Source organism: Corvus hawaiiensis, chromosome 26 (assembly GCF_020740725.1).
Source record: "Corvus hawaiiensis isolate bCorHaw1 chromosome 26, bCorHaw1.pri.cur, whole genome shotgun sequence".
NCBI classification, from domain to species: Eukaryota; Metazoa; Chordata; class Aves; order Passeriformes; family Corvidae; genus Corvus; species Corvus hawaiiensis.
Window position 1 is genome coordinate 7,244,118 of NC_063238.1, and position 27,458 is coordinate 7,271,575.

Genomic DNA, 27,458 nt, shown 5'->3' on the forward strand with positions numbered 1-27,458 from the left:
AGGAAGTTCTAGCCTGGGACTATAATGACTGGTTTTAAATTTTGCTCTCCTTCATGTAGATATTACCAGCCTGCACAGCTTTTGAAATATTGTCAGACAATAATATGTCTGCAAGAGGTGAACTGATTTTTCCTTTGTTTTTCCCTACCTAAACAGGAGGAAAATTGAAATAACAGGTAAGGGTGAATACAGCAGTCTACATTTGTTTTCCTGAACTTCCTGTAAATTAATTCAGCAGTTCAGACTTTCTAAGGTTCAACTGCAGTGACCTCTAGTGTAGTTTAGATTTCCTTTTCTTAAATGAAGATGACATGTGTATGGAGATTGTCTCTTTCTACTTATTTGTGTGATGATCTTCAACTCACTGAGTTCTCTGTTATACACACAGTAATTATAATCTAAGAAATTATTTGGTTTATTACACTTCTGATTTTCAGGCAGTCAAGAAAGTTGGTTTAATCTATGGCTAAGGGCATATTACTGTATTTAAAAGGGATGAGTCTTAAATGATGGGAGTGGAGAGTACTCAAAACACTGGTTCAAATTTAAAAGTACAAATTAGACAATCACATGTAAATTCCCGCTTTTTAAGCAAAGCATAGCATGCACTTTACCATTGCAATATGCCTTATATCAGACTCCGGTGGTTTTCCAGAATGTTCACCTTTCTGCATGGTTTTTATTGCCTTCAGGTGGATGGGGATACTGTTGTCTTGGTTTAGCCCCCCTGCATGTTTCAATGCCTGCACCAAATGCAATTCACCAAAGAGCACTGTCTCCCCAGCTTCACTGAGACCTGAGGTGGTAATGCTATGACCAGCAGTGCTGAACAGATTTCTCATCCAGTCAGTACCTGTAAATAGCACAGACTCACCTCACTACAGCTACCACCCACTTCAAGTCTCAACCTGGCTTGCATGCAGCCACCCCAGCTCTTTCTACATCCCTGCTACCCGATGCTCCAAGACCTGACCGTGTGGCAGGCAGAGCCTGGTCAGGCACCTGCATCTGCCATGTGAATACTCATAAACCTTCACATTGCCAATAAGATTGAATCCAATAAACAAATCTCACTACAAAATACTGAGAAGTTGACTCCTAAAGTTTCCTAAGCTGATGCCTGAGCCCTATTACTGTCATGAAATGTTTTAACATAACTTGAATGACAGCTATCAAACACAGAAGTGGAACACAGATGTAGGGAGACTACCCAGGTATTTCTATATTTATTAAACATGTCCATAAAACAGAGCAATGGTAACAAAAATGTTAAGTGTTAATGGCACTTTGGGGAAATCTAGCAGTGTTTATTACTACTGTTATTATATATGTATCCCCAATATCCACTTTTTAAAGTAGATAATAGTATCAATTTAGGAAAGCAGTGATTTAAGATAAATGAAAAAGTGATGTTTAATGGTTTTACATTAAGCACTAGCAGACCTATCCACCTATCAGATAAGAGAAAAGGAGGGAGAAGAGTATAAAATACTTTGTTTGAAGTGATATGACCCAGCACAAATAGCCTCAGTGATATTTTAAGATCAAACAGTCCAAGCATCAGGCACATATACTTCAAATCACAAGGGGAAGTTTTGACAAGTTGAGTCTGATCTGCCTAGGACCTAGTGCTAGTGCTCAGAGTGACAAAAGCTTTTATTTAATTCTGACTTTCTGAAGTTTATCCTGCATAATTTTAAAAGTACCACCAGGTTGCATTTACTTATGTATTTGACTTCTAATGCTTTCTAGTGACAATTTCCTAACAAAATATTTATTTAAAAAATCAAAAACACATTTATCAATTTACATTTTCAGGCTAGCGACTGTTTGCCTTAAGGATTAGAAAGGAATTACTACTTAGGCAAAAGCAAATATTTTTTAGCTTGATGAAGAAATACATGTTCAGATGCTAAAAAAAGAAAAAACAACCTAGTCAAAGATGACATTTAAATATGATAATTCATAAAAGTAATGTTAAAATGTTGAACAAATATTAAGGAAAGTTGAAGTGCTAAGAAAGGTAGGGAAGTCAGGGAATTTTTAAAATGCTCTGTATCTTCAAATATACGTTAAATTTGAGACTGCAAGATATTGAGAATCAAACTGCGAGAAGTCAGCTGGAAAACAAAGTGCTGATTGTGCCCAGAGTAAAGCACAGGAGATGCATGAGGAGGGGGGATTAAAAGCCTGTCTGAAGTGGTGTTTGGAAGGCTGGGGGGAAACACTGTTCTGAAGCAAATGGGCAGGTGGGCAGCAGTTGCATAAAAAAATAACTGTGGGGAAAAGCAATGTCACCTACGAAAATCATTGTGAAAGAGGGTTCGAGTTTCCTCTGTTGCAAAGGTTTTTATTCATAGGAAGCACATAAAGGACATTTGTGCAGCAAAAAGCAGTCTGTCAGAGCCTGCCCCTCATGCTACAAACATCACTTCTGTCAGAGAGGAAACATATGTTCTCAGCCAGCACCAGTCTCTGGGAGCCAACACGCTGCTGGAGATGGACACTGAGCACACGGAGCCCTGGCAGGACTGGTGTGGGAAATAGGGCTGGGCCACCACAGCCAGGCTGTGGACAAAAGCCATCCCTGCTCATTCAGAGCTCTCTGTGTAAAACCAGATACCTCTGGATCCATTATATTGCATTTCAGCAATTATCATAGAAATTTATCTCAGAAGCACTGCCTTCTGCCTGGAAAATAAATGCTTCTACTTTGCTTCATTGCCTAATAGCTGGAGGAGTCCATTACCTTGGGAAAACATTTTTTCCATTTACACTGACTCTTAAATATTTTATGATCATTTTTCTTTCTTGCTTTCACAGTAAATAAAGCAAATACATGACAGACACAAGATGTTAAATAGTCACCAATGTATGTAATTTAGTGTATATATTGATCCTCACCTATTTTTATCCTGACTTTCTGTAAATTGTACTACACACTATACTGCTTCCTTTAATTATTTTCATTTACTTTAGACTGTCAGTGCTTAGTTTGACTACCTTTCAGTCTCTATCCTATAAATACTTCATAGTGGGCTTCAGGAGGTACAGCATTTAAACTAAGCAGCTCTGAGGCTTGGGTCCTAGTGTTTGAAAGGCATTTAATTATTACTTCTCCTCTGTGAGGATTGCTGCAGTGATATTTCCATGTAGTACGTCTGCCACTACCTCACTTTCAGTTATTTTGGAATCAAACATTATTTTCATCAGTCTGAAAAAGATGGTAAAAGACTTTTTTTTAATCATCACATGTAATACATTCTGCACATACAGCCAAAATCATAATAAATACTGATAGCATTATTAATTAATACAAATAATAATCCAGCTATATTTGTGGAAAGCAGAGAGCAGAGTGAGACTCTAAGGCACCTCAGGGATGAACTGATAGAATATATCCCTGAAAACTCATTTCTACAGCACTGTTTTGCTTTGCATTCTCTCTGTTTCCAGGATTCATGGTGATTCATACCTACCAAACACAAGAGGAGACTTTCTGTACTGAACCACTCCAGACTGGGCTCCAGATCATGGGCAGAGACTTTGTTGTGTGTGCAAAGCACAGTACCCATGCTCGGCGCCTTGCAGTAAAGGGATGATGGGTGTAATAGTCACAAACGCTGTGCATTCCATGAAATCGAACCCAAACGCTGTAACATTGTGGGGAAATTATGTCTAGGGTTATTATGGTCTGTAATATCCTGTAAAATCCAGCTTTACTTTCTGAGTCTCAAAGTGTGAAAACATTTTGAAGATATGTAGATTCAGAGATTTTGTGAATTCTCTGATTTACAAATAGACAAAATGGGTAACGCCTCACTCCCAAAGAAGGGGCCACAGTCGGTCATCTGGTCCAAGCTCTTGGCTCAGGTAGGGTCATTCCTAGAGCACATGGCACAGGATTGTGTCCAGATGCTTCTGGAATATTTCTAGTGAGGGAGACTCCACAACTTCTCTGGGCAATCTCTTCCAGTGCTCAGTCACCTGCACTATAAAGAATTGCTTGCTCATACTCAGGTGGAACTTTCTGTGCATCAGTTTCTGCCCATTGCTTCTTGTCCTATTGTTTGGCACCACCGAGAAGGGGCTGGATCCATCGTCTCAATACCCTCCTTTCAGATTCTGACAGAGATTGATGATATCTTCTCTCAGTCGTCTCTTCTTGAGGCTGAACAGCCCCAATTCCCTCAGTCTTTCCGCATAAGAGAGATACTCCAGTCCCTTAATGCTTCTCGCTTCTTGAAATGGAAAAAACTGAGGCCCCTTTAAACATTATATTTTTAACATCAAAGCCAAAAAATAATTAAGTGTCCCTAGAAAACGTCATTCTTTTCCATAAAATCTCTCTCTCCATTTTGCTCAAACACACATTAATATTGAACAAAATGTTTCAGGAACTCTTCCAACCTTTGTGAAACAGATTTACTATGTGTAGGATATATATGACAGCAATTTTCAAAGGTCAGGATGTGAAATATTACATTATTACAACATATTAACTGTACCCACTGACTACCACTGCCTGTACAACACTGACTAGACATCACAGCCTTAGTATTTTTTCTTTAAAAAAGAAAAATACAGGTCTTGAGAACACAGTCTTTTACCAAACTACCTACTCTGAGTCTCACAAGGAGTACTCTGTTTCCGAGGAGTAGTTACAAAAGAGGTGAGATTTAAGGCTGGCTTCAGAACTGGGCAAATAAGCTTTTCTGTAGAGTAAATGAACTAGGGGGGAACTGGAACTAGGGAACTTTGAATCAAATCAACTAATAAATTCAGCCAGAAATGGGGACTGGCTAGGGAGAATAAAAAGGTCATAGTACTTCAGTTTCATATTTCTTTGTTTAATGAACTTCTTTATTTGAAGGCACTGAATATTTTTTTAGGATACCTTTTAAACAAAACATTTGACATCATGTTTTAAAACAACACTTTTAATTACTATTTTTTTTATTTTAATAAGATAATCAAAAAGTCTTTGTCCAAAATCTTAAAACAGCATTTGATCTTTAAAAAAAAAAAATAAAACCACAAAAAATGAAGGATCCAAAATGGGCTTCCCAAAAGCCTTAGCATATAGATATATGTTCTATTTATTTAACTTCTGCTCTCACCAGAAATGTTTGCTCTTCAGACAATTTTCTCATAGTGAAGCAGAGGGCATATAATCTGCTGAGTTGTAGCTTGCACTGCAATTGGATTTGCTTCTTCGAACGTTTTCTGAAATGTGCTTTATTGATGTATTCATTTCACCTAAATTTTACCTAAATCCCTGGGCCTGTTGTCTCCTATTGGCCAACCCTAGACCTTCACAGACACCTTGTTTATAGAGAGCACTACTGCTCAAAAATTTAACTGGAGGCTAAGCTGTTTGAAGGTCATCCTAGATTTATTACAATCCCTTAAATTGAACTTTCAAAAGTACATATCTAACTCAATACTTTATATACTTATTTTTCTTGTCTGTCCATATGTTTTTGGGCTTTTTTCACTAAATGAATAGGAATATTTACAGGATTTTTTCAGAGCCTGTTTATTAAACCATCATACTGGGGAATTGTTTAGCAAGAGAACACTTCCTTCTTAAGTCATTCCAAGAGACATAACAGTGATTCTATCATGAAAAGGAATACAACATATTCCAAATATATATTCAACTAATAATACAGAACGCTTGTTTTTAGCAAGCCTGGACAGACAGTAACTCTATAATATTGGAACTTAATTTTATTTCTACCAAAGAGTGGCCATTTTCTCTATGATCTACCATCTTTGTGTGCCAGCTAAGACATGATAATTAGTAAACTGAAGCCCCAATTTCAGCACTTCTCTTCCACATCACCCAGTAGTAACATGACATGAAGTCTCATATAGCCTCTTATAAATTGTCTCTTATAGCAGCCTTCCAACACCTACAAGAGAGCTGGAGAGGGATTTTTTACAGGGGCATGTTGTGATAAGACAAGGGGTAATGATTTTAAGCTTGAGTAGACTTAGATTAGAGCATGGTGAGGCACCATAACAGGTTGCCTGGAGAAGTTGTGAATGCCCCATTCCTGGAGTTGTTCAAGGCTAGGCTGGATAGGGCTTTGAGCAACCTGGTCTAGTGGAAGGTGTCCCTGCCCATGGAAGGAGGATTGGAACAAGAAGACCTTTAAGGTCCCAACCCAAACTGTTCTATGATTGCATGACTCTAACACACGCTGCCATGACTCATGTTTTAGTTGCTGTACTTTCTTTAGCCAGTATCAAAGACTCACACAACACAGCAGACAAACTCTATTTTGCTAAAGCAGAGAATAATTTATTGTTCCTGTGCAGTGTTGGTAAGATCTGGGAAAAGAGATTCTTTTTGTGGTTGAATTTCCACACTGGAAACATTTCCACGCTGAAATTCAGGGTGAGGCAGCATCATTTGCCTCAACCTCACTGAAACTTATATTCAAGGAAATATATCAAAGTACTGTAATTTCCTTTAAAATATTTATTTCAGTGTATACCTTTTGTTCTTATTTGTAGAAATTAATATGAACCCAGTCAATCACTTCAGATATCCAAAGCAACATAATCCTCAACATTTCCTTCATCCCATGCCCAGTAATCACTACACAAAGACCAACCCTTCATTCCTGCTTTCCACCCCTTCCTTTGCCTCCTCAAAAGGATTAAAGCAGAGAGATGTTTTCCAGCACACCCCAAAGGAGAAAATTATCCCAGATTGAGGCCAGGAGCAATTTCTAAGGTTGAAGGCATGTAAAAATCCATTTTCCTCCAGCCCTGGGTTTCACAGATATATACCTGCAATTTCAAGTCTTCCACAATGGGCACTGAGATACAGTGTTCTGAGTGTTGAATAAAGCAAAACCCACCTATTTCTTCATGCCAAGTGTTCCTTTAGGAGGCATGTTTGTTTAGATTGGCCAGGTCATCTGAATAATTGATTTTCTGTGATATTTTTACTTCTCACCAGAGAAGAAACATGCAAACTCTAAAAGAAGAGATATCGTAACCTTATTATTATTTTCTTGCATTATTTGTTTGTACCGTAATGCTCTTTGTTGTTTTTATATCTTCAGCTTAAATGCAAAACGTACTTTTCAAATAGTATTCATGCAAGCAAAATCCCTCTGGCTCATCCAGGTTTGTGTTTGTCCTCATCCTCTTAACTTGAACTGCTCCATCTTTGCTACATACCCTCAGAACATTAAAGACAAACTACTAGTATAGATAGAAAAAATTACCTGCTGATAGCAAGCTGGAGCAAGCTTAGATTATTGGATTTGTCATGCTGGAACTTAGTCCTGCTGTATTTCATCTACCTCCTCATCAAGACATTGCTGCAGAAACCAGCATCAACACTGTTAGTGTCTACAAGAATTCTCCAAAGTATATCTGATCAATGTTTATTCTCACAGAATGTTTGAGATAGAGACCTGTGAATGACTCTAACCAGAATTGTGTGGAAATCAAGAATATCATCAGCTAACTTCCCTTTCACCTCATGCTGCTTTGCTCTCCTTAGTCTCATAGCTGGAATCTGCTTAGATAGATACAGTTGTTAGGGATATACAGAAAATGCCTAAACATTGTATGGCATCATAATCTATATCAATTCTCTTAAAATATTTCAAAAAGAGTGGAAGCTTTCCTTTATCTCAGCGCTAAAGATGGGCTTCAGCTTTTGCAAGTCCTTTTTGAGTGTCTATGTCATAACTCAAGACCCAGAGAACCCTTTTTCTTCATTTATCCACTGATTTCCAGTTGATATTCACTGCAATCTAGCTTCTAGGAATCCCATCTATAAGAGTGAAATGACTACAATGAGAATTATAAGGTGTTTTTCTACCTACATAGCCCAGATGACAAACCTCCAGTAAGTGAAGCAAAGCATGTGTTCAATGTTGACGTTGTTTATCTACTGTGACTGTCACAGCAAATACAGGATTCAAACAGTTTAAATCCAGGCAGACAGAGACATACTTATTACTACAAAGGAAAAATAATACCTATGCCTTGATACACTTAATATTTCTACAAAGACATTCTAAATTAAAAGACATTTATTTCTAAGCTAGATTTTATCCACTTGACATATAATGATTTATCATAAACATCTATAATAAATCTTACACAGCTGAAGATAACTTTCATACAAGAACATATCAGCCTCCCTCTTGGAAACATAAAAATAAATCACCACTGTATGTTGGTCTGAGTTAACACACAAGCACTTCCATCATTCCTCACTGCCTAATCCTCAACAGGGTCTTTTCCCTACCTCTGCTGCCTTCCAGTGGCTCTACTGCCTTTCAGCTGTCACCTACTCTTTTCGCATTTGTTCTTTCTTCTAGGATCTTTAGTACTCCTTCACCTTTATTAGTAGGTCTTGCTTACTCTGATTTGCCTGATTTACTTTATAATGAACCTACACTGAGAGTGTAGGTTACAAGCTTCTTCTCAGCTTCCCCTCTCATTTCTTCTTGATTTGAGCTGTTTCTTTACAGAGGAAAAGGAAAGGAGCTCAATTTCTGGAATATTTCCAAATGGACTAACATTGCAAAAGTCCAGATATCTCAAGTTCTTGATCTGCTAGTCCTCACTGTTATTTCTTTGACATTCTCTGGCAACAAAAAGCTTTTTCTTTGCCCGTCTCTCCAAGTATGATATCATTTCTTATATGATTCAATGGAAACATCACAGTGTCATTTTATCAAAATGTGTAGCATAGCTGGGAACTTCTTTAAATGCTTTCTTCCTCACTTCTGTTTCCTGCATTCACTTGGAAATATCCACCATCCTAACAAGAAAACCCATCTCTAGATTCATCTCTTCCTGACACCTGAGTGAATGGCTGTGAATGTTGTGTGATAGCTGATATCTGCATGAATGGTTCTTTCAGATCATAGGTAAGATAAAGTTCTTAGGGAACGAGAAAAAAATTTTTCGCTAACAGAAGTATATGAACATCATAACTCTCCTGATGAAACTCAGAAAGGATTCATTATGCAGACAATACAAGCTATTATAGCAGAAAAACAAAATTAGCTCTTATATCATTCAACTGAGCTTATGCCAAAACAAGAAGTAAATCACTGAAGTTGTGTATAATGCATGAACCACATTGTTGAAAATAGATTTTTTTTTTTTAATGATAAAAGGGAATTGGCACAGAAGTGATATGTAATTTTAAATTCTTAGCCTAATAACATTGCCAATTTTAATTGCTATTAGAAGAACCTTGCTTTCCTCTAAGGCATTATGTAAAGAATCATTCTAGCTCAAATATGCATGGGAAATGTTTAAGGGCCATTACAGAACAAACAATGAATATGAAAGCAACAGCACTAAACTAGCAAATATCTCGAGCTGTGATGCCAGGACTCAGCTGTTTAGCTATCAAGTAGACACTAACAGATGACAGATAAGTTATTATTCAACAAAGTTGGATGCAAAAAGCTTAAATGCATCCAAACAATAATGTAAAATACAATCTAATATTTGATGAATGGGAAAAACTACACATAACATAAAAACATAATTTCTGTGTAATATCCTTAATTATGAAATACTAACATTTCAGCATGCAAGGTTTGAGCAATGGTTTGGAATCCAATTTATGAAACTGAGTCCCACACATTTACATATAATTGTGCAAAGATGTCAGCATGTGCTGAGAACAGGCTTTGGCATGCAGTGTCTTGGAGCTGGGGGAACTGCACAAAGGCCACCATATCTTATGTCTTGCCTAGGCACTTTTCTGCTCTGAGTCAGAACTGTCCTGTCTAACAATAGCAAGAGCCAGAAGCTCTTATCACCTTACAAGAGGTGACCTCTGCAGGAAGGCAGAAAGGTCAGTGGAGGCACACCCTTTTCCTCTCCTGACCTCAGGAAAGCCCTGCTCACGGCTGAAATTACATTGGAGAAGGACAATACATGGGATTCCAAAAGTAGTGGCTGCCAGACATACCAGCACATGGAAAAAATGGAGTGCTTTGCAATAGATGGGGATTTTAACACATCTGACTGAAATATATGCACTTTCAGGGGAAAAAAGAAATGTTAAATGTAAGTAGCATTAGGGTGGAGTGTGACTCAATGATGAAACACATTACTCTAGCAAAATTAGAGAGACATGAACATTCAACCACAAGCAATGGAGGGAAGCAACCAGAAAGATATTTAGTAGTGTTGTTTAAGATATAAGCAGATGCTGTGTCCACCAAAAACAAAGAAGCAAATGAAAAGCAAAAATATTTTTAAGCAAATTTTATAAGCAAGTGCATCTATTCTATAAGGATAGGAACTGGAATAAACCAGTGCATGTAACCAAATCCAGCAACAAAATCTTGGTCATTGTGACAGCACAGACTAAAATGTAAATGCCTTTTCTATAAGTATTTCCTGCATGTATATTATTAAGTGAGGGAATAAGCAAGAGAAAAAGAATACAAAACATAGTCCAACTCCATAGTCAAGGCAGTCTCTAATAAAGGACCTCATTTGTACTATTCTGCATGATAAACTCAGAAAACTATCCAAAGTAGATGGATTTTAGCATAATTTGTAAATCAATTACTTTCTTGTTAACATTGTTATGAAGAACACTTTGGACATTACACAAGCATTTGCTCAAAACAACTAACTTGTCTTTAAAAGCAGAGAAGTGCCTGTAGGGAAACAAAAATGCAGGCCATATGTACAACAATTTAACAAAATGAATAACTATATTGAGTAAATCTACAGTCAATTAATAATCATTTAATTTGAAGTAAAACTATAGTTTAAAATACCCCATGAGACATGTAGGTGCTAGAATTTTTGCTATATGCTCTGTGTCCTAACTGGCAGGAACAATTTGGTCAGATGAATTACATTTTAGTAATGATATTTAGTAGTAGACATTTAATTACAAAACAAGGAGGCAATGTAAAAGACATAATGACAAGTAAGAACAGAAATCCTGGCACCACTATCTGAAAAAGAGCAAGTAGAAAGCATAAAGTATTACAAATAGTAGCCACAACACTTAATTTCAAAATATTTGAAGGAGTGAGAACAAAACTGAGTAACAGCACAAACATTTTTTCTGTTCAAGCAGCACAAATCTTTTTGCAGACAGAAGGACAGAAAAATGTTTAGATTGAGCTGGGTTAAATACAATATTCTTAGGCTATAAAAACATCTGATTTATGTTTCTTATTGTAGCATGGGTTTTGTGTGTAAAAGCAGACTAATTTGTAATGTCTGGAAAAGAAGCCTGTATGCTAACTCATTAATTGCTTACCAAGTATTAACTTGGAATTGTAGTTAACTGTTTCAAAATGTTTTTAAGGAAAGGTCACTTTTGTTGTTTGACTTGGACATGCATATTTTCTGTCATCCTTTGTTGTTCAGTGCTTTGCATATTTCATAGGAATATAAGATTGGAAGTCCTCCCTCCCATTTAGTCACTAAATACATTCCCTGCTGGCAAAGACAACCATGTGAATAGTTTGCTATCATTCAGTTATTGTTAGATACCTTAGACAGCTTCCTTTTTCCTTTTTAATAATATTGTCCAGGGAAGCTCTGTAAGTCTCATTATGTTAGGTTCACTGCCAATGCTCATGAACAAAGGGGAAAGACATACAATAAAACCAAAACCACATGTGAATTTCTGGCATGACCTGAAGTCAACGAGTGCTGTGCCATTTGTTTGTGATTTCACCCTGCAATTATAGAAAGGGAGTGTTCTCACTCTTTAGGGCTTTTCTCACCCAGCCATCAGAAGCTCAAGAGCAAGGACAGGAATGTAAGGCTAGATTCACAAAAAGATTAGGACCCAGGATCTACACACTGACTCCAGAAGTCACCTAAATGGAGCTTTTCAGCACGTCCTTGCTCCAGAAAAGTCTAAAGTTTACACCTATCTAAAAAATAAAATAAAATTTCTGTCTGGAGCATACTTATGTCCTCAAAGGGAATTCCCAGATGATAGAAGCACCATTTCTTTCTCCTCTGTGAGGCTATAATGATTGGTGCTCTTAGACAAAAAAGACCCTGCAGTTTTTCTTCTAAAAAAATAAGAAAAAAAAATACTGTATCTTTTTTCCTTAGTTTTTATTGTCCTCATATGTCTATGACACTCAAGGTTAACTCTCAGGAGGACTTGAACTACCTCACCCACTTCCCAAGCGAGTATATTCTCACCGTGTCTCAAATAAGCTAGAGTGAAATTATCTCAATTAGTCCTATTAAACTGTCTCACACTACATACAGCAATTCCAGAGGAGTTCAGAGACTGTAGAGATTTAAAATGTCTAAGTCCATTCAACTACTTCACAAAGCATGACAAAGTTTCATCTGAAGAATTTATAAAACCCACACTCAACTCTCCCTGCACTGCCACCTCCAAAGACAGGAAAATGAGTCTGAGTATGACAGTGAGTGTTTCACAAGACTGAATAAGCTGTATTGGATCTGTTGATCTCCTGCTCTAGGGACTTCTGAGAAACAGCATCTAATTTTGTCAGGAGGGAGATAGAGACCCTTAGCTTTTTTAAGGAGTAAGGCTCTTGCTCACTTGAGATTTCTAATAGTGATTGTGTGCTCCCACAGACCCCACTCTTGCACACCTCACTCTCTAAACATATATTATGATTGCTTAATGGTTGATTTCTCCACACTGAAAAGCCGATCCCTGAAAATTCTGTAACTGATGGAGAATACAGGCCCGGAGAATACAGGCCCAGAGAATAAGAGGAATCAGAATTCCTCTCAGTCACTCAGCAGCTCTAGATTACTAATCTTACTGATTAAATGGGATATAATAACACCAGTGTGAAACTGGACTGTTAAAATATTTTCCTGGGGAAATAATACTTGTGGAACTTGCATAAATGTTCTTGCATTCATGAAAACATGGAGTTGATTAAGCACTTCTGGACTGAAAATCAGTATTTCCCTTACAAATGATAAGTCATGCAGACTCTCCAATTGCAAAATAAGCAAAAAATGCCAGCTTGAAAACACTTGGATTGGCAGGTTACAGCAAAAGTTGCTTACATCTGCTGTCTTCTGAACACAAAATAAAGTTTTCACTTTCCAAAAGATAATGATTTTTCTGACACGTTTCATTGTGCTGTGCACTGGTGCTGCTAAAGGACAGAGTTCCCAACCTTCACCCTTGTGAGTTTTCAATTTTTCTAAGGATGTCGCACTTTAAAAAGAAACTCCATCATCACACCTGAACTTCGTGTCCCATGATTTTATCTCTGACTGTGGACATCTTGGCTCTTGATCTCTAGTTTCTACCTTAACTAAGTGGAAAACAATCACTCAGAGCAGCTAGTGATCTGGAATGTTTCCATACAGAGATCTGGAAACAAGACGTTTTTTTCCTCTGCCTGGCTCTCACTTCTCTTGCTTTGAAGTACAAACTAGATAAATTATTTTCTGCTCTCTGTCCATCACATAATATTTGAGAGTATGTCACTCTCCTGTAGCCTTATTGTACCGGCACACACAGGCTGTTTCAGTGATTACAAGAACTGGCAGAGCAAAATTTACAGTGAAGAATAGTCAAGAGAGGGAGTTTTTACAGGGGCATGTAGTGAAAGGACAGGAAGAGTGGCTTTAAACAGAAAGAGGGTAGATATAGATTAGACATTAGGAAGAAATTCTTCACTGTGAGGTTGGTGAGGCACTGGAACAGGCTGCCCAGAGAAGTTGTGGATGCCCCATCCCTGGGAGTGTTCAAGGCCAGGTTGGACGGGGCTCTGAGCAACCTGGAGTAGTGGAAGGTGTTCCTGTCCATGGTCAGGTGTTGGAACTGCATGATCTTTAAGGCCCCTTCCAACCCAAACCATTTTACGATTCTCTGATATGGAACAGGACTAAAACATTGTCACAAACAAGACACCACAAACTCTCATGGACCAAAAAACTCTCAACATAGCAAATATATCATCAAGCCCTCCCTACCTGTGTTGAAATTAGATGATATTTTCTCTCCTGATCAAGTAATCCTTTTCAGTGTTGTAACTTTAAAAAAAAAAAAATCCACAACAATTTTCAGCTACAATTTCACTAAATGATAACTTTGGACAGACTATTCTTTCAAAAAGCAGATAAGGGCTTGGAGATGATTTGTAAGGTATAAATACAATAGCACTCCTTATGGCTACAATGTTAATTTGGTATGCTGACATGTGCCACATTTAAACACTTCTGAACACTTTCAAGCACTTATGAAAACAAACAAGATACGTTTTTTTCAGAAAGCAAAAAGGGAAGGCTGAAAGATTGTATTTCATTATCACCAAACCAGAAGGTGCAAAACTGTTACAATGCAGAAGTCAGAAGAGCTGCTGTGATCTAGGTTTCTGAGAAGCAATCTGCACTTACCAGATACAGTGAGGGGGTGAACTAGATTTTTTTCCTGTAGTGATGACACACATCCCCCTCCCCAAAAGAACTAAAATACTTTTATATTCAAAGAAGTCAGCTTTCCTTAGAAAACTGAATCCTTTGGGTTTATTACCAGGAAACTCAAAATGATTCAACCAGGCAAAATGGAAATTTTTAAAAGTTTATTCAAAATTCAATTTACCTTCTGTATCTTGAAGTTGGGTCTTCTTGTGTCCTGCCTTTGTAAGAGCCAGCTCAGTGGCCTTCAGAACTGAAGAGAACTGCACAGTCTCTTGCGAATTCCATGAAATCATAAAATCATTAATTTGGAAAAGACTTTTAGGATGACTTAATCCAGCTGTTAACCCAGTACTTCTAAATCTACCACTAGACCATGTAGCTAAGTTTACCTATACATCTTGTAAATACCTCCAGGGATGGTGACTCAGCCACTTCCCTGGGCAGCCTGTTCCAGTGCTTGACAACAATTTCAGAGAAGAAACTTTTCCTAGTAACCAACCTAAAGCTCCCCTGTCACAATTTGAGGCCATTTCCTCTTGTCCTATCACTTGTTACTTGGGAGAAAAGACAAACACACACCTCACAACAGTTGTTTGTAGGTCACCCTTTTGCCTTTTCCCAAGGTAACAACAAACCAGACAGATTCTGTCTGTAAAAATCTGTTAATATTTTTCAACTTTTTCAAGGAAAAGAGAAAATGATTACTGAAAATAAGGCAAATCACTAAAGGTTGTTACAAACTAAAAACAGTATTAAACATCTGGAGATATCCATTCATATACATGACAAAGGACAGATGCTACCCTCCCCAATTTTTGCAGTATCTTTTGTATTGTGAGGATTGCAGATCAAGTGAGGAAAAGGCTGTCACACCACTGTCCAGCACATGCATCAAGGTCTATGTTTGCACTGGTCCTGTTGATCTACACAGTTTTGATTGTTTCTTCTAACGAAAGTGAAGCCTTTGATCAGCAGCCTTTGCTCTCTCTGCACCAACACTGTGGATCCACCAGCCAGAAATCTCTGACTACCAGCACAATCAGAGCAGACCACCTTTTTGTCCACATTTCTTTATGTCTATTACCCTTATCACTGTTTGGCCTGCATCTTCCAATGAGTGCTGCCACTCAACATATGAACATATTTACTGTTTTGGGGGTTTTTTTCAGTTCAAAGTGTCCTTCTCACTGGCCACGAGTATAATACCAGGTCTATGCAGAGCGTCCTACAAAACTATACAATGGGATTTTTTGACACGAGCAGGTATTGGACATATGTCCTGGCAGACAAAGTCAGATTCAGTGCAACACTCTGCCAAACTTTCTGGGAGATACCCTAAAACAAATTATCAACTGAGCTTGGATTTAAATTTGGGAGAAATAATTGCCCTCTTCTGAATGGAGGCGGGCCTGATGGCTCATCAAGGGAAATGAGGGCCAGAAACAGAAAAAAGGAACAAACAAGACAGAGAGTGTGAGAATACCTTCATGTTCCCCAACACTAATGAGAGCCTTCATCAAACCCACAATGCAAATTTATGAGAAAACCTAAGTAGTCTCCACTACTGCTGTCACACATCTCTCTCAGATCAATTCTTGCAGCCCTCGTACAGGCTGGCGAAATCCCACAACACCCCTGGGGGAGAAGGGCAGAGACTAGCAGGCTGTCCCATCCCATCCCACCACCCCAGCCAGGAGCAGACAGGGGCTGATTCTTGGGAGAAATTTTCTTTCATGAGTGGGAAGAAATTAATGTGTTCCCAGTAATGACCTATTCCCTCTTTCCACCCTGAAGAGCACTACAAAAGGCCATAACAAACACAGCTTTTCAACTATTGAGTTTCCAAAGGATAAGTTCACATTCAATCTTAATTATGTTTAATTAGATATGACGTCTAATTCCAGTAATATCTTTAAGAAATTGCCCTTCCTAAACTCAAGTAGACATGGGTAAACATAAGAGGAAAATATACTTTTGAAGCTTTGTAGTGTTGAAGCTTTAGATTTCTAAGCTCTAGATTTACTTCCAACTCTGAACTTAAACCTAATTATTACCAGGAGTCCTTTCTACTGCTGTCCCCTATATTATGCAATAATTTTTGAAAGTTCTTATTTTATACTAATTATTACTATAAATAAATATGAATTCTGTCTTCATGATGCCATGATGATTTTTTGCCTTTTCTTTTATGCCCCTTTTATATACCTTTTTATAGCTTTTTGTATTCCTAGTGGTTTTTTGCCCACATTCTTAGACTTATTTTGTTAAGCTAAGAGACTAAACATCTTTGAAGCCTCGTAGTTAGAGATCAGAAAGCCCCAGACACCAAGGTCCTCTCCAGAACACATCTTATAAACTAAGATAGGACCATCCAGGAGGAAAGTTCCTCGGGGAGGTGGGGGGGCTCACTCGAGCCTCTCATTGGGGAATCTTTGATAGATATGCTAATTAGTAAGACCTATAATGTTATACCTGAGCTATTGTGAGTGTGCATTGCGGTGTGCATTTCAGTGCATTCCACCTGGACATGGTGCGCCTAAAGATCCTTAAAAGAAATACTGAGGTAAAACCCCTTTTTCCCTTCTAACCATGTTTGATTCTTGATTTTAAGACCAGGAAAAGGCATCATTCATAAGTCATACAACGTGAAAATTCTAACACAAAATTCAATTATATGAATGAATTGAAGGAAGACCAGAAGTAAATGAAAACATAAAGCATTGGCCTAAGCAACTCTATTCTCTACTTGTATTTATCTAGACCCTCTAGAATGAAAAAAAGTTCTCTTTCAGTACTAAACCCAAAACTTTAAACCTAACTCCAATCCTAATATTACTATCAACACCAACAGAGATCACATCAATGAAAGTGAAAGAAAAGCATATTCCCATTGAGAAGCATGTCATTTTTCTATTTCCCTAGTCCCTGGAATATCCACCCATAAACTGAGAACAATAAAGTTTGGATTCCCTATTCCTAACACTACCCTAGCCATGACATCAGTGTGAATCTTGCCTCTACAAGATGATACAGAACATTCATCATTTCCAACACCTGCCCATTTTCAACTCTTCAGTAATAATAGGATCCAGAAAACATCTGGACTCTTAAGAAGGAATGTGTCAATAAAAGAGAACACCTCTTATCCTGAAATCTAATCTCAGCCTTAAATTTAAAGCAAGTTAGAGCCTTAACCTAATACCACCACTAGCCCTAATCTTAGTTAAAACCTGGTACGCATTCAGACTACAACTTACACAGTATCTGCCTTTACCAGCAGCTGTTATCTTGTCTTCTGAACTTTGCGAGCCAAAGAGAATCAACTGGAGTCTTGAAAATCCAATTCTATGTCTGATGTTAATTAGGGCTTCTGCCCTAGGCTTGAAGCATAATGAAAGAGTACATCCAATTTCCTACCCTGCCATCACCTGGCCTCTTCCTAACTCTGTCAGACCACCAGCATAAAAACACAAATATCCTGAAGACTTGAATTCCCAAATCCCAGTTATAATACTTGCATTAATTAAACATATGTTAATAGTAAAGAAGGATATAGAGCATTTACCTCTTTCTGCAGTCTCCTTGATTCTTCACTCCCTTGAGAAAACCAAAAATCCCTGCAAGTCTCTCTTACACTCCCAAAGCCCAACTCAGAATCTATCTTGAAGTCTGGTGTTGGTTTGCACATCCAAACAAGAAATGACACTTCCACAGTTGTCCCCTTCTGAACATGTGGTGCTAGAAACTTTATATTCTGACTCTTACACAAACCATATATGACTTTTTAAATTATTTTCAGCAGGCAAATGTGCAGATTTCAAATTCCCAGCAGATTTGTCTCCACAGATTAGTCCCAGCAGATAAAGAAAAACTGTCCCCATTAGTCTTTATTCTCCTGCCACCCATACAGGACCTACTGCAATGCCACAGAATTCTGAATCTGAAAAAATTTCAAAGTCAACCCCAGTCCTAATTCTGGCTGGGGCCTATAGCCAACACAAAAATACACATTCAAATATTGCCTTTTGTCAGCATTGGTCCTCTTCCTAGTTCTGAGGATCTTAATCTTGGTCATGTTGACAGAACCAGGAAAACAAAAAAAATACAATGTTTCCTTAGTTTAATTTTAGCTGGGATCCAGTTAAATAGGACTTTTAAAAATTAAACATCTGGGTTTGGCCAATTTTTTTCATTCTTTCTATCTCCAGACAGTCTGCATTGTCAGCAAGTCATAAGAATGAGCTGGATGGTGAAGAAAAATGTTCTAAATGAGTACATTTCACAGAGAAGTTGATGACTACGGACAGCAACTTCTTCAGCTAATGTATCAAGAAATATATGTTCATCCTTTTATTAATTTTTAAGCATAAATTTATATAGTGTTCTACAACCCCACAGAATTTCTATGCCACAAATTAAGAAGTGCTTTTCACCAGAAGCGATAGATGGGAAGTATGATACAAAAAGTATTCTGTTATGAGGAGTCTAATTTTTGCAGCACCACTATGATTTCAGTTAGTGCCAGCATTTTTAGTTGCATACTTGATGCAAGTTCTCCACCTAGTGGAGTCAGTCTTGATGCTCCAAAAGATCATAATTCTTTTCATGTCATCATTTTTATTTCTGATTCATTTAAGGAGTAATAGAAAAAGTTCCTTACATAAGATTTTATAAATATTTCGGCTACATAATACTTTTTTTCAAAATAAAATGTCATTTCACACTGTGACAGAAATATTTATAATATCTTTGGAAAACATTAAGACCAAGAGAACTAGGAAAGTGAAACCAGTCACAGCAATCAAAATGTATCTACAAAATTATTTGAACAAAACAACCTCAGATATTTTATTCATCTAGGTTTTGATAGTTGAGTGAAGTCCTACTTTTAGAAAATTCTATACCCTTCAAAAATATTAACAATAATCACATTTAAAAGAAAATTTTAGAGCAGGCAACATAACTGCTCATACAGCACTGACAGAACAAACCCATCCAGGTGCCAGAGTAAAAAGTAGCAATTTGTGCAGCTTATCATGGGGCACAGGAAATTCAGAATCACTTGAAGTTCTTGTTTTGAGGCTGGATGAAACTGTAAAATACATATTCTGGTGTTACCACATACATGTGCATGTATGTACATCATGCAAGAATTCTGTGGGAAAGGAGAAGGAACACTGCCACGCAGAAAGTGAAACCAGATAAATGTAATCATCCAGCCTGCTTAAATGCATGGATCATGATAATATTCCTCCCTGTGCTTACAAAGAACAGCCTCTTAGAAGAAAAAAAATTTAAAAAAAACCAAAATAAGTGCTTATACAAAATACACAGTTCACATCTCAGACCTATTGAGACCAGCTCTGGCCTGCAGCTCCATCCAGTACCTGTAATCACAACTGTAGCACACAGCACAGAGAATTTAAAGTCCCTTCAGGTAAGTTGGTCCCGAGCCACTTCGGGAGACAGCAGTTAAAACAGAGGGTATGAATTTCACCTCTGTTCTTGCTGGCGACAAGTGCGCATCCAAAGCAATTGGTATAATGCACTGTGCTCCTTGCATGACACATTACTTAATAATTGCACGGCTGCATTTCAAGTCACCTTCAGTTCACAGTAGTTTTTAGTTGTGACTTGACAGCCAGAGTGGGTTACAGTTATCCTGCACTTGAGATAATGAAGGTATAGATTATAGTTGAGAGCCCACATCAGACAAATGAGGTCACATGTCCTGACTCGATACAGATCACCATTATAAACTTGGTCTCATATAACATTACCATCAAAACAGTGCCTTGACTTGTTCAGTGCACTTACCAGAACTCAATTTGCCAGTATTGGAGATCACATTCCCTTTTGCTGATGAAGTTCCAGTTTAATTTTCTTCACTGTACCAGCTGACTCCCCCACAGCACCCAGCCTTGCAGATGCAGGTAGACTTACTTGGGTACCCTATCTCTGAGTCAGCACACCATCTCACATGCACACTACGCTGCCTGCACAGCAGCAGCAGGGAGATGTCCCTGCTGCACAGAGGGGAAACTGAGACAGCACCAGGAGGCTTAGACTTATCTTAAACAGATTGCAAACAAGCAGCAGCGGAGGACAGAGACTTAACCAAAATCTTTTCCTGTATGCCAATAACATGCAGCCTTCAAAAGCAGTGCATTATACTACCTAGCAGAAAGGTAGTACTTAATCCAGAACAAAAGATTTCTTCATGCTAGATTAGGCAACCTAAACACAGCATCTTGCAGGGTAAGACACAAAGCAAGAAAAGACCAGACCGTTTCCTTGTGATCATGGGACATATATATATGCAGTACTGTCTTTTACAGTGCCTGAGTTTCAACACTGAATGGCAACTGCACTGAGTGGCACAAACCTTAGCACATGAGTTTTGCTGTATTTACTCTTCCTTACAGAAAAACTTAAGTACAAAGTCACATAATTTATGGAATTTTAGAGCTATTATTATTATTTTCTTTTTACATTACTTATGTCCCTGAGCTCCCACCAAATTTTGGCCAGCCAGAAGCATGGAACATTCACAGCAACTTTAGTACACTTATTACTCTGATTCTACTTCATAATCCATCACCAAGAGCAAAACACTTTTTCTCATTTCTGGAGATCAGAGTGCAAGTCTTAGTAGTCCAGAAGCTCTTGACTGGAAAGAAAAGTGTTAAATTACCCCAGAGTGCTGTCCAGTCCTTCAGAAGAACCTCAACCGTTTGGAGACAAGGGCAGAGAAGAACTGTCTGAAGTTCAAAAAAGGCAAATGCAGGGTCCTGCACAGGCTGGGGTTGACCTCCTGGAAAGCAGCTCTGCAGAGAAGGCCCTGGGGGTCCTGGCGGGCAACATCTGTCCATGAGCCTGCAGCGCCCTGTGGCCAAGAAGGCCAATGGTGTTCTGGGCTGCATTAGGAAGGGCATTGCCAGCAGGTTGAGGGAGGTGAGGTGAGGCCTGGTGAGGCCACATCTGGAGTGCTGTGTGCAGTTCTGGGCTCCTCAGGACAAGAGAGACATGGAGCTCCTGGAGCAGGTCCAGGAGAGGGCTACAGAGATTATTAAAGTCCAGGAGCATTTCTCTTATGAGGAAAGGCTGAGGGAGTTGGGCCTCTTCAGCCTCAAGAAAAGTTGCCTGAAAGGGAACATTCCCAATGTGCGTAAGTATCTCAAGGGAGGGTGCTAAGAGGATGGATCCAGGCTCTGCTCAGTGGTGCCAAGCAATAGGACAAGAGGCAATGGCCAGAAACTGGTGCACAGGAAGTTCTATGAGAATATGAAAAAAGACTTCTTTACTGTGCAGGTGACCAAGCACTGGAACAGATTGTCCAGAGAGGTTGTGGGGTCTTCCTCCCTGGAGATATTCAAGAACTGTCTGAACACAATTCTCTGCCATGTGCTCTAGGACAACACTGCTTGAACAGGAAGGTTGGACCAGATGTGTTCCCTTTCCAACCTGACTCATTCTGTGAAATTGCTTAATCCACCAACAGCTCCCCAACTGGAGCCACAAGAAATAAAAGTATGCAGCAAAGGCTAGGAGCGGAGCTAACAGGCCCCCAATGACTGCACTATGAAAGGTCCTCACCTCCTCAGCAACCTTTCACTTGGTTTTCAGTGTACAAGGGGTATATTTTGGGGCAGCCTGACAGCATGCTCAGGCAGTGTGTACACCCTAAGCCAGTCTGCTGGCCCTCGGTGCATTCCAGTTGTCATTTGCATGCTTGAAGTCAAAGAATATTGCATAACAAATGCTGGTGTGTAAATACCCCAAGCACAATGACAAGGGAACATCAGACTTAGACATATGAATGTGGCTGAAACAGGAGGACAAAATTTATAATCCCTCTTCCCTGCTCTGCCTGGAAAAATGTCTTCTGCCCTTTCATTGTAGCTATGCTGGCCTTGTGCCAACATACTGCTTTCCAGGTTTTATTCCTCAGTGACAATAGTCTACTGATTTCATCTGGTACTCCTGCTTATACATTGCCTTTACTTCTTCCTGGGAATCAATAAATATTACTGTCCTTCAGAGACAGGAAGATAGACTGGGTAATGATTTTCCCTTCTTGCTAGGTTCCTTCCACAGAGATTGTGACAACAAGGCTTCTGGTAATGAGCAAGAAAACATCTGCAATACTCTTCCATCCTGCTGTCCACAAAGCAGGGACTTCTTGTGCTATATGCTTATATTCAATTGAGTCCTAAAGTTTTGAAGTCCAAAAAAATGAGCTTGTTACTGGAATGAAAACTGACCTCATGTTCTGTGCTAGAACGCAAATAATCAGAAGGAGAAAAATATATTCTCAGACATTTGAAAAAATACCCTTCATGGAGGAGCATGCCTTGATTTTTGTACTTGTTCTCACAAGGGTTGCTAAGAAATCTCATCATACTGAGTCATTTAAAAGGTTGTAGCTACAAAACACTGCTTCAAGAGTAAGAACTAATATAATTGCATGGCTCTGGGTTGCTTGGGGTTTTTTTTTTTTCAAATTCCCTTATGGAATTGTGTGATGTTTTCAATATACAGAAAGGCAAACCAAAGGAATCAAAATGTCATTTGGGGACACAGAGCTCCTACCTTGCCAAATTTCATCTTGTTTACTACCTACTGCTTTGGTGCTAGGATTGTAACACATCTTAAAGTATCTTATTATGGGAAGAAACTTTCTTTACTAGTCATGACTGAAAAAAAAAGGCTGAAGTCTTCTGTGAAATTTGCAAAAAAACCCCTATTAATCAGAAAATACAACCGGGGAAATTCGGAGAAATTTCTAGAAATGATTAATACATGGAAATATTTCTAGCAAGAGAAATATTTAAACATTGTTAGTCAGACTTGCAACTGTTGCACCAGTGTATGCAATCTTGCCATATACTTTCCTTTGGAATAAGGTCACAATTATCTATAATTCACACTATTATCCATGTTGGTGCCCTCTTGTATTTGGTGGGATTTTTTTGGTTTGGGGTTTTTTATTCAGTTATATTAAATTAAACTGCCATCTGGTTTTGACTTTGGGCTACTTGGTACTTTCTAAATAACATGACAGATTCTCCTTTCTTAATAGCAGCTCATGAGGTGATCCCTTGAAAAATAAAGTGCTATTACAAGAACACAGAACACAGCTCACTGTTAGAAAACATAAATTCATATATCTACAGCTGAAGGCAATTTTCTGCAGATTGCCACTGTGCAGATACAGGAAGAGAGGGAACATTTCTTCATTATATTATCATTATAATTAGGGTCATACTAGACACAGAAAAAGTATCCCTTGGGATTGGACAGTGATTCCAAATTCTTTTTTTTTCTTCCTAAAAATGATAAATGCAAAACATTTTAAGTAGCTCTTGTTCCTTTTTTATCTAGGGTACATGGACAAAATCCATCACATTGTTCTTTTATGAATTGACCACTTACTTCAGAAATTCTAAAATGCCTTTCACAGACAGACATTGTTTGTTGGCAAGGATTATATTCAGAGTTATGATTGTGGATATCGTTGGAGACATGCAGCCTATTTATGTGCATATGACCTGGTCCTTTCCTCTCATCTGTAGTACAATCCCTAATTGAAGATTTACAGGAGAAGTTTTAGAAAAATTAAACTTTCAGCTTTTATTGGATAGTACCACAGATCCATTATTTGCTTATTACCTGCTAAAATAAAGCCCAAGACACAAAGACGTTGATTTCACACTGCCCAAATTAAAAATAGTGGCTCTGTATGTAGTTTGCAGAGCATGACAGGTCAAACTGCTCTCTCTGAAGGAGCTCTCTGATTTGCTTTCTGAAGATGTCTGCTTGAATAGAGAGGGAAGTTAGAAGGGCTGATGACTAAACCTACATAAGAAAAAGTTTTGGGGAAGATTTTGATGCAAACTAGGATAGCCTCAAGGAAGAAACTATGTTAAAATCTGAGTCTGTTATTGGGACAACACCAGCTAAACATTTTTGTATGCAAGGCAGAGATTATCTTTCTTATGAAGACAGCAATGGAAGACTTAGTTGGGCAAGGGGGTGGTTGCTATTGTCATGATGTTAAGATTGTGATATGCAGATTTTTGGAATGTTCTTTCCATTCACAGTTGCAGTCTTACAGTTAAGCAAAATGGATTGCTATCCTGCCCTTTGAATTGGCCCTTCAAATCCTTGTGTTTTCCTGCCTCCCTAAGATAGGAAGGGATTAAAGGTGACTGACAGCAGAAAAAAATTATGCAGCCACATATATGTTAATCTTGCCATCTTTTCTGCCAGATTTGGAAGGAGAGGGATATTTATAACTGCTCCTTTGTCTTGCTTTTGGACTAGCCACTGATTTCCCAGCACCCTAGAAAACATTTCTAAAGGTCTGGGACAGAAAAATAATTCTTTCAAGACAACTAATCTCTCCATTCATGTCATTCATATGAAAGCAATTCTACACCCTTAATATTGGCTAGAATATTTGGTCTTGAGTCTCTGGCCAGGACAAGACTGGGAGGCTCTGATAATCCTTTATCACAGTCTTAACTAACCCAATGTAATGTAACATTTGAAATTAAATCAGTGTACTTTTGCATGTTGGCAAACTTGGGACAGCAGCCTGTTTCTGGTCAGAGGCTCCAAAGGGGTTTCTTTTGACCTCGAACACAACAAAGGTCTTATCTGAAGGCCTTCTTAATTGAGAGGGACTCAGAATCTCGGCTTGTATAATCTGGCTAAATAACTTTTATTAATTTGAAGATTTGGTTTATAGAAGCTGAGATACAGGGGGGGTTAATTAATAAGTTAAAGCCTCTTCATTTCTCAAAAAAATACTCCAAATCCCCTCTAACATTTGTTCTATGTCATATATGTTTGTCATTGCTAGATCCCACGTTTTCAGAGTTTAGCCTCAGAATGCTGTTACCTCTGAATCTGAAACAGACCTTCATCTTTGCCCATTCAACCCCACAGTAGGTACAAAACAGGAAAAGTAATCTGCCACATGTCACTAACCATCATCATTTGTTATTACTACTTTTTGACATGGCCATATTGGATACCATGACAACATATTCTGCAGAAGAATGACAGGACTTAGAGGGAACACCAATGAATGCACTTTGTTCACTTACAACTCAGTATGATCACTTCAATTTTTCACTTTATTAATATTTTAAATACATAAAGACCCTTTTGTCCTAATGGATTCCAAAGCAAACCATTAAAAAAAGGAATAGGAGTGATTTAGATATTACTCTCCTTAATTGGATTATATGTTTCTTGCTTCTGTGTTAAATTACTGTAGCAATTCAGTCCACAGATGACCAAAGTCTCTGATTTCTCAGTTGAGAAACAGTCTTTTCTTTGAGCAACAGACTTGTAATTGTAGCACAGAATTTGTCAAAAGATCCATTCTATCCTCTGATGAATTAAACTCATAAAAGATGCAAGAACACATTTGCGCTGCTGATAGTGACAGCTCTAGCTCTGCAGATGTCACTGTTGCTGTCACTTTGCCCCACATATCTCGGTCAGTCTTGGGTATCTTTCCAGAAACTAGCACAAAGCCTGATTCAGTCCTTCCTTTTTAAACATGGCCTTTATAGTACATGGGATTATAGCAAGCAGGAAAAGGAGGATGTCATTTGGGGAGAAATTTCTAATTAATGTATCTTTTAAATGTCTGAACTACAGTTGCAGCAAACTACTGGTCCTTAATTTGGCCTTTTGGGGTCAAGTGCCTCTAGGTCCCTGGCCAGTAGGCTCAGTGTGAAGTGCTGACCAATGTAGAACAAGCATTTTTGAAAGACCAATATGCAATTATATTTTAAATGTTCCATGTTGTAAGAGGCTAGTGGGATAGCCACAGGTCTTCACAACATCCCTCTGGACAAGCTGTCCAATGGTGGGATGGGCAGTTCACAGGATGAAGAATTGGCAGAAAGGCAGAGCTCAAAGTGTTGTAGTGAATGGGGCTACATCTGGCTGGGGACTGCTCACCAGTGGTGCTCCTCAGGGCTCAATTTTAGGGCCAGATCTGTTCAATACATTTACCAACAGCCTGGAGGCGGGTGTTGAATGCAGCATAAGCAAGTTTGCTGATGATACCAATCTGGGAAGTGCTGCTGACTCTCTTGAGGAACAAGAGGCCTTGCAGATGGATCCAGAAAGATTACAGCATCGGGCAGTAATTAATGGGATGAAATTTAACAAGTTAAAATGCTGGATTCTGCACCTAAAACAGAGTAACACTGGGCAAAAGTATAAATTGGGAGAGGAATGGCTGGAAACAGCCCCACAGAAAGAGGTCTGGGAGTGCAGGTTGACAGGATGCTCACCAGGAGCCAACAGTGTGTGTGCCCTGGCAGCCAAGCCGTTCTGGGATGCATCAAACACAGCATCACCAGTTGATCCAAAGAGGTGATTATCCTGCTGTGTTCAGTGTTGCCGCGGCTTCACCTTGAGTGCTATGGGCAGTTCTGAGCCCCACAGCTTAAGAAGGATGGTCCTTGGATGCATCCAGAGGAGGGCAGCAAAGATGGTGAGAGGGCTGGAAGGCACTTCCTGTGAGGTGCAGCTGAGGGGCAACTTTGAGTTTGTCTAGTCTGGAGAGAAGCAGGCTGAGGGATCACCTCATTATTCTCTCCAGCTTCCTGAGGAGGCAAAGTAGAGAGGGAGGTGTTGATATCCTCCAGTTTTGGTATCCAGTGATAGGACATGTGGGAAGGGTTCAAAGCTGTGCTAGGAGAGGTTTAGACTGAACATCAGGAAACATTTCTTTATTGAGAGGGTGGTCAAGCCCCAGACGAGGCTTCCTAGAAAGGTGGTTGATGGCCCCAGCCTGCCAGTGTGTAAGAGGAGTTTGGACAATGCCCTTAACAGCATGCTTTAAGTTTTGGTCAGCCCTGAATTGTTGAGGCATTTGGACTAGATGATCATTGTAGGTCTCTTCCAACTTAAGTAGTCCAGTGTACTCTTGTCTGTTCTAAGGGAAAACCAAATTATATTTACAAATATTCTGTTTCATTCAGGATTTGAACTGAAAGAAAGAGATAAAGGGG

The 27,458-nt window shown here is 38.7% G+C and overlaps 1 long non-coding RNA gene across 1 annotated transcript in view; it reads right to left on the reverse strand.

Moving 5' to 3' along the window:
• LOC125317173 overlaps positions 1-20,377 on the reverse strand; it is a 37,926-nt gene extending 17,549 nt beyond the window's left edge. The window contains exon 1 of the long non-coding RNA XR_007199957.1: positions 20,233-20,377. This is a non-coding gene — a long non-coding RNA (uncharacterized LOC125317173). The remainder of the gene's footprint in view (positions 1-20,232) is intronic.
• Positions 20,378-27,458: the final 7,081 nt, after the last annotated feature.